This window comes from Podarcis bocagei, assembly GCF_964188305.1.
Source record: "Podarcis bocagei genome assembly, chromosome: 5".
NCBI classification, from domain to species: domain Eukaryota; kingdom Metazoa; phylum Chordata; class Lepidosauria; order Squamata; family Lacertidae; genus Podarcis; species Podarcis bocagei.
In genome coordinates, this window is record NC_138129.1 from 32,480,032 (window position 1) to 32,488,992 (window position 8,961).

Here is an 8,961-nt window from a genome sequence, read left to right on the forward strand (position 1 = left end):
CGTCCTATAGGGCGAAAAATATGGTAAGTAATAAATGATGGTCGTGATGATGATGATGATGATTTTAACCCAGCACTGAAAGGCATATAATTTCACTGCCAGGCAAAAGATGTATATGATCTGAAGAGAAACCAGAGTATATACAGAGAAGACTCTCCTCAGAGAATGGGTAAGGGCCATAGTTCAGTGGTAGAGCATCTACTCAGCATGCAGAAGGTCCCAGTGTGAGAGCCAGTGTGGTGTAGTGGTTAAGAGCGGTGGACTCGTAATCTGGTGAATGGGGTTCACTTCCCCACTCCTCCACATGCAACTGCTGGGTGACCTTGGGCCAGTCACACTTCTCTGAAGTCTCTCAGCCTCACTCACCTCACAAAGTGTTTGTTGTAGGGGAGGAAGGGAAAGGAGATTGTTAGCCGCTTTGAGACTCCTTAGGGTAGTGATAAAGTGGGGTAGTGATAAAGTGAGAGCTGCTGCCAGTCAGTGTGGACAATACAAAGTGAGAGGCACCAGTGGTCTGACTCAGCTAGCTAGGGATGATGGGAGATGTAGTCCAACAACAGCTGGAGATCCAAGTTTGAGAAAAACAGCCTTAACTTGTAGAGCCAGAGCAGCGTTTCATCAGCATTGCCATTTCGGATATTGCTAGAATCTCCTTTCCGTCATGAAACCCCACAGATTGGCCCTGGGCAAGTCATTCCTCTCTCAGTCTAAGCTACCACACAGAGTTATTGCAGCAATAAAATGAGATAATCCCATGTACATTGCCTCGAGCTACTTGGAAGAAGAGCAGGATACTGATGTGATTTTAAAAATAGTTTGGAAAAGACTAAATCAATGGCATTTAAACACATCTGCAACTGATGTGGCCATCTGCAATAACTGATTGCAAATATGTAAAAGAACACTGGTGTCCTTTTATACAGGGAATCTGGAAATTCAAATCATAAACATGCTGCAATCGAAATAAGAAAATTGTGACTAGAATTGAGCTTCATATAGTGCATTTACTTGCAACAGTTGTGCCCTCTCCTCCACTGATGTTTATAGTATGTGATATGTAAAACAATGGAAACAGGGGGGGAAATTAATGAACAACTGTAGCCCCAGCAAACCTTATCTGAGTCCTGCAGGAACCTCAGAACTGAATTAGATTTGTTACACCTGTACAACTAGAATGGAAGAAACCTGAAGTACAAAATAATCTGAGCAGTTAATGATCTTAAATTTAGTTTTCAAAATAGCTGTTTGAAATGAGTAGTTATTGAAATGTACTGCTCTTTCATAATTGAAAAATCAACCTAGTTAAAAATACAGCTTTAAAATTAACACTGAAAGAAATGGGATGAAGCAGTCACCTTTTCCTTAAATCGGTATTATAAGTCAGTCTGCATCTATTTCTACACAAATTCTTAATAAAGAAGTTAACTATTAATATGCATTTGTATAATTCCTAACAAAACTCTGTTGCTCTTTTCTGACAGATTTGCTTGTTCTCTTAGGTTTGAAGATTATTTCTTAGCTAGTTTTATATTATTTTTAAAAGCTTTCTTAATCACCTGAAGAGACAGGATGGCTAAGCATACAATTTTAACAGCATAATTCTATGCAGTCTTACCCAGATGTAAGTATTATTGAGTTCAATAGGACTTACTCCTAGCTAAGTGTTTTTAGGATTGTAACCTAAATAAATATGACTGCATTACGTCCTTCTCTGGACATTATGGATGTTAAATTGTTGAAAAACACATAAAACCCAAGTTGTTAAAAAATGATTTAATTGCAAATTTGTAGCAGACTTATTTTTTGGGAGAGCAGCATGCTTGGCCCATCCTTTATTTTGAATATTATGATATATGGTACATTTTCCTATAAAAGGGATAGGTGGAATCATTTTGTGGGAACTGGTTGAATGTGAGACATGTTTTACTTCTATCTACTGTACTATTTTTGATAGGAAAATCAAAACAGGATAAAATTTGTTGCAGCCTTATCCATGCTTTAAAATAACACAGTCAACATAATTATTTGTTCTGCAGCCACCTACTAGCTCAGGCCCCCTACTGGGAAGAATAAATAAATAAGCTTTCAGAAAATTATACTTCCTAACACCAACTGCAGCTTCTAATTCCATTAACATTTAAAGTTCTCTTGACACATGCAAGTTTTCCATGTCCAGCTTTGGCATGTGACATTCTAATGCAGTTAACCAATAGCAATACGGACACTTCCTCTTCTTTTTCCTTCTCATGTGTGACTTGACATCTGCTCAAAATACTCCATTTTAGCTGCATGCTTATGCCTCCATAACCTTGCATTTTCAAACTTTCACCAATAAACCATCATAACAAAATATCTCACTTAAAGTTAATTTGCATCTCTGGGATCATCATAGTAGCAATAACACAGTTGGATTACAGATGAAGGCAGGTCGGTTCTATAACACGAAAACACCTGTAGTCAGATATACAGTGGTACCTCTTGTTAAGTACTTAATTTGTTCTGGAGGTCCGTTCTTAACCTGAAACTGTTCTTAACCTGAAGCACCACTTTAGCTAATGGGGCCTCCTGCTGCTGCTGTGCCGCCGGAGCACAATTTCTGTTCTCATCCTGAAGCAAAGTTCTTAACCTGAAGCACTATTTCTGGGTTAGCGGAGTCTGTGACCTGAAGCGTATGTAACCTGAAGCATATGTAACCCGAGGTACCACTGTACATAGGAACTACCATGCCTCTTGAAGATAGGACAGGTCTTACAATCCTTCTTCATTTATTTGGCTCTGTTAAAGCAATGTCTCAGCATCTAATGCTGGTTGGCAGATTTGCAAATAGAATTTGTAGCTCTAATAATAAAAGAGAGCAGAGAATAGAAACATCAGCAAAAAAAATCTGTGTGTGTGTGTGTGTTCATGTTGCACAACTTCCCAAAACCTGTCCTGGATCTGGCACTATGAATCTCAGTGAAAGCCAATGGGAATTCAAGTACACCCAGAGCAGGATGGAGGGGGAAGAGAAAAAACTTAATCTGCTTCCAATCAGGAGCTGCTGTGAACACAGTGAGAGAGGGATGCACTTTAAAGGCAAACTGTCAAGGTTAGTAGGCCTCAAAAGTATGACCTACTTTTTTTTTAGCTGCTTGCCTGTGTGTATTTGCAGAGACCAGCGTTCTTTAGGCAAAGCTCTGAAAAAAAAATACTTCAATAGAGGCCACTAAAATTTAATTAAGCCGCCACCCTTGATGAGCAGCTCCACATCTGCAACCTTACAGCACCAATCTATCACCATGAAACACTGTACTAAACTGCTCCACATGTGGCCTTCTCTAACACAAAGATCAAACCGGTACAAGAACTTGAAATAACAGAAATGGTGTGTCCCAGCTCACACCCCAAATAAGTAAAGAAGGGTGCTTAGTCAACCATTCATTTTTCAAGCTGCATGTGTTCTCATACAAGAGAGGGAAAAGCAGCCGGGCCTTTACTTTATTTTTTCACTGAACAGGTTTCAAAGAAAAAAAGCTATTTTGGCTTAAAAAGCAGACTGCCTCTCCAGCACTGGGAAATACTAGAACAAAGAGAGAAAGTTAAACCCTTAATACTGAGGTAAGCTTTTCCCTTATCTGTCTGTGAACATACCCAAACTTTAGATTCTGGCCTGGAAAAAAAGGTGTCCCCATTCTAAAAGTATAAAATACCCTATACAATGCACAGGTGTATACTATTTTGAACCTGAAATGCAAAACACTGTGCAAAAGGCAAACCAAGGACAAGGACATGCCTGGAAGCTCGCAATCTAATTTAAACATAAAACATAAAGGGGAAAGATGGGGAAGGGAAGGAGAAGGTAATGCAGTTAAGGAAAGGAAAACAAGGGTTTTTGTTTTTTAAAAAGCAGGTGGATCTTAAATAAGTCAGGAATAAGGAGGATATCCAACTATCTTGGGCACTGAGCCCCAAAAGAGTTGTGAAGTTAGTAAGGCCAGAGATGAAAGAAGAGATCATGAATTTAAAGAGGCGAGTTCTTGATGATCGAAGGGTGTGAGATGAGATGGAGAAAGGCAGAAGAGACAGAATGAACAGATTAGAAGGTTATAGTGAGAAGAGGCAGGGAGGTATTGATGGTTAGAGGGGAGTGAAGAGAGAAATATATAATCTCCTTCCTGGTCATGCCCAGTCTCATGTGGTCAGCAACCAAGTCTTCCTCACCTAGATGTTCCAGGCCACGTTCTCCCAAACCTCTTGCCTGTTCCTTGCCTTCCGACATACTTCCTCTTTAGGTATTAGTCAGCTCTCAGACCTAACTGTAGGAACAGCCTTATGAAACAGATACAAGAAAATAAAACCCACAGAACTGGCTAGTTACCAGTCTCAATCCACTGCCACCATGCAGGGCAGGCCCCTGGTAACTCTGGGACATTTCAGGGGAAATCACAGTGGTATTATAGGTGCCATATCTAATTTCACATATCCTTGCATGTTATAAATTTCCCGAAAAGTCCTGTTAGGTACAGGCTGCAAATGGAAACATTCCAGGCCAGTCAGCCCTGACCTTGCTGAGATGCCTTTACTCACCAGCTTTGTATTCTGTTATCATCAGAGCCACAGAACCAAAGAGGTGAGACAAAGCAAAGCTTAACCCCTCATGGGTTGCCATTTCAGGGAGAAACATTTGTTCAGTTTATTTTTCAGAATTCATTTTTCACCCATCTCCAGAGTGATCCTATCTCTCACAACAATGCTACTTCTCACAACAACACTTAACATTGGCAGCAGTTAAGTGCTCATGCTCTTCACTCATCAATAGGCCCTTCTCAACTGTATCAGACACTGTGAGTATCATTAATCCTTTCTGTATATACAAGAAAAGAGTCAGGTGGGTTTTTAGCCAACCAGAAAGCTCAAGTCTATTGCACAAGCAAAATGTGGATTGCACGAGAGGGTTTTTCCTCTGCAGTGTACCCCATATGTGGAACGTCACCTGCTTTAAGCGGATATCTTTCTCCCTAGTTGTATTCCAATATTAGTTCTCTTGAAACAAGCTTTTAATTCAGTTCTTGCTAGAATTTAATTTATTATTATATTTCTTTATATCTCACCTCTTTCCCAGACTGGAACTCAAACCAGCAGCTTACACAAATTACAACAACACAGGTAAAATACAGAAAGCTAAAAACATACAAGATACTAGTTAAAAAGTAAAAAACAAAACTATAATAAAATTTAAACAATATAAAAATAAATCTATTGATATACAAATAATATTTTTGCCTCTAAGGGTTGTATCCAACATTAGGAGTTCCGCAACAAAACTTCCCCTCCCTCTCCTCCCCACTCCACTTGCTCCCAAACTCTGTTCTGTGGTTTTCGCCAATCGTCCAAGCAGATCTGAGTGGCACACAGGGAGAAAAGAGAGGAAATTCTGTTGTGGAAGTCAAAAAGCTTACGCTAACAGAACAACCCTTCGTGTTTTTCCTTACTGATGCTGCTCTTAGTTCGGTAATGGTGTTTTAACTACGGGACATTATTATTTTCATGCTTATTTTAAATTTTGTAAGCTGTAACTCTTTTTGGGAGGGGAAACAAAAAGCACATATTTTGGTGTAAGTAAATACAGTGGTACCTCGGGTTAAGTACCTAATTCGTTCTGGAGGTCCGTTCTTAACCTGAAGCTGTTCTTAACCTGAAGCAGCACTTTAGCTAATGGAGCCTCCTGCTGCCGGAGCACAATTTCTGTTCTCATCCTGAAGCAAAGTTCTTAACCCGAGGTACTATTTCTGGGTTAGCGGAGCCTGTAACCTGAAGCGTATGTAACCTGAAGCATATGTAACCCAAGGTACCACTGTAAATAAATTGCCACCAACACTGACCATACAAGAGCAAACTCAAGAAGTATTCAGCTAGAAGCAGGTTGCATTCCAGATAAGCCATCTTTGACTAGCATAAGGCATGTTAACATAATAGTTATATCTTGGTATTCTAAGTTAACAAAATGACTTACAAAAGTGTCTCATTAAAATAATCAAAACGTGGAGATAAACCACAATGGTAGCAAGGACATCCCAACAACAATTAAAATCTAAGAATACAGTGGTACCTCAGTTTGAGAACAGTCCAGTTTAAGAACAATTTGGTTTACGAACTCCGCAAAACCAGAAATAGTGTCCCAGTTTGAGAACTCTACCTTGGTCTAAGAATGGAATCCGAATGATGGAAGGGCACCGGCGGCGGAAGGCCTCATTAGGGAAGGCGTGTCTTGGTTTAAGAACGGACTTCCAGAACGGATTAAGTTCATAAACCGAGGTACCACTGTATTAGATTTTAATATGCAGCAAGGACACAGATAAAATCCCTGAAAAATAAAAACTTACTAACCCAAAGGACATTTTGGTGGACCACAAACTAGCACGGCGAGGCACTTCCACTGACAAGGCCCTCTCAGCAGTCACTACTCACATAAACTCTGACAATGCCAAGAGAAGTGAAAACACATGTGTGAACAAGCCATTAGATGGACACCAACCAACCAAGTCATTCACAAACTGCTCTACAAGAAGCCCGCCTGTTGATTCTTAGGCAGGTTCATTCACCTAAGCAACTCCATCAGTGGAAGCATGGAACAATGACTTCCACTTACCCAGTGGAGATTTTTCTCCTCTCCTCACCCTGCACGCCCCAGAACTGGTTCAGTGGTGGGTCCAGGAAATTCCCTCAGAAAAGTGAGTGGAGAGAGGGGGGTGGCTTGTTCTGTCTGGCAAGCTGAAATGCTTGTGCAGGCAGAATGTTCATAATAGCACAATGTTGAATTCCACCCTGTGTCTTGTTGGTTTTATGATGGGTTGTTGGGTCTTTTCTTTCCCCCTGTAATTTTAACTACTTCGCTGCATTCCCTCCCCTTCTTCTTCATGTAACCATTCTGAGAATTTGAATGAGAGGCAGTTTATGAAGGTTTAAAGTTGTACCATCAGGGACAATAAGAAACTTCAAGAGGGGTTTTTTTGAAGCCAAACAGCACAGGGGCACTAAAGATTAACCAAGGGTTAAAAACTCTTTCCACACACTCCTCCAACCTCCCAATCCAGATTAGGAGACCCCGCCACCACCCTGCAGCTGTTTATTGTTAAGAACAAGGAGTGCCCAAGACCTAAGTTTTCTATTCAAAGACACTACTGTGTAATGTGTAATTTGGCCCTGAAGTAGCTACCCATATTTGCTGTTTTATTCAGAAAAACTACACATGCGAAAGCAGACCAGAGCTTAATAAAGCATTCCACTTCTGATCCCTGCACATTATGTCAGCCTCCCCCACTTCTAAAATCCACACTAGCCCCAAATCTAGGGGACAAGCCTTATTATTATTATTATTACTAATTTCATACCTCCAGGTTAAATTGGAGACTTTTTCAGTCCCAGAAGAATAACCAGTTTTGCTGCCCTGAATGCTCTCCTTTCTCCCCTGCCCTCCTTCAAGCCCAAAACTCTCAAGTTAGTCAACAAGTGAAGAAAAACCAGTGGAACAAGAATGCCCCCTTTGCTCGCACTGGAGGAAGGAAAAGTGGGGGGGGGGAGAAAAAGCTTTGACAAGATGCTGATATTATGAAGGTGGAGTGTTGGGGGACACACAATGATTCCTCTGTCTAATATTACCTCATCTGCAGCACAAACCCTTGAAAATCACTTAAAATATTTCTCATGTCAAATCCAGAACATCCAGCTGAGCCTTTCTTTCAGCCAGCCTCCCACCTAGACTTCCTGTATGGGAAACACACAGCATTAGAGGTCAGTTTTGGCTGCTGCATAGGTGAAAAAACAACCAGTGGCTGTAAGGTAGCAGCAGCCCTTCTGACTGCCTGTCCTTTCCCCTTCCAGGGATCATCAGTTCTTGCAGATCACAAAGGAGGAGCTACATCTCACAGTCCACCAACAATACCTACCCCTTAACAGCCTCACTAGAAATTATTAGTAAGAGGAAGGAGGCAATGTAAATGCCGAGGCTCCGATGGTATCTTGCATTATGTGGATACAATAAAAATAGACTTGCAAGGGAAAGCATAAATCTTGGCATCCCAGCTCCATGCAAGGAGAAAAACACCCAAGGCAGCAAAGCAGACTCTCCAAGGCTAAAAAGAACTAGGCAGTGGTGCTATCGAGGCAGGACTGTAGGGCAGATATCAAGGGTCCTATTTAGGAGAATGAATTGGGGTGGCAGGGCAAATGCAGCCATCCTGGCTTATCACGTTTTGAAGCAAGTGGGGCAATATACATTACCATCTACAGAGGGGTTCCTCCCTAAGCCCATCAAGTTGCCTAACTACATCACTGGAATGAGACAAAACGTGTGTTTGTGTGAACAGGGTGCAAGAGCAGTCCTTTAGAATTCAGTTGCAACAGCCAGGCCTACATGCTGGCACTGTTTCTAATGATGGGGTTTTACTGCGGCTTTACAGTGAATCAGACCAATTGTATGTCTAGCACGGTATCTGTCTACCTGGTCCCTTTCTATAAGTACCGTATTTTTCGCTCCATAAGACGCACTTTTTTCCTCTTAAAAACTACGGGGAAATGTCTGTGCGTCTTATGGAGCGAATGTGTGGTCCCTTAACCCGGGCTTCCCCCGCCAGCCCCGGGAGCGGAGGCAAGGCAACCTTGCTGCCACTCCCCAACCTGTTCTGGGGGCTGGGGTCAGGGGAAGCTCGGGCTTCCCCCGCCCCAGCCCCGCAGCTAAAAACAAAGCCGGCCGGGAGAGGTTGCGCACAGCTAAAAACAAAGCCAAGGCAGTGAGCGGGATCCATCCAGATTTTTTTTCTTGATTCCCCCCCCCCAAAAAAACCACTAGGTGCGCCTTATGGTCCGGTGCGCCCTATGGAGCGAAAAATGCGGTAGTTTTCTCCATAATTCCTGCCCAAATTATTTTTAAGTGGAAGCTCCAAAGACATCACACACGCAGGACATGTGCTCTGTCACTGAATT

The 8,961-nt window shown here is 41.8% G+C and overlaps 1 protein-coding gene across 6 annotated transcripts in view; it reads right to left on the reverse strand.

Moving 5' to 3' along the window:
• CHD6 (chromodomain helicase DNA binding protein 6) overlaps positions 1–8,961 on the reverse strand; it is a 108,735-nt gene that overhangs the window by 58,089 nt on the left and 41,685 nt on the right. The window lies entirely within an intron of this gene.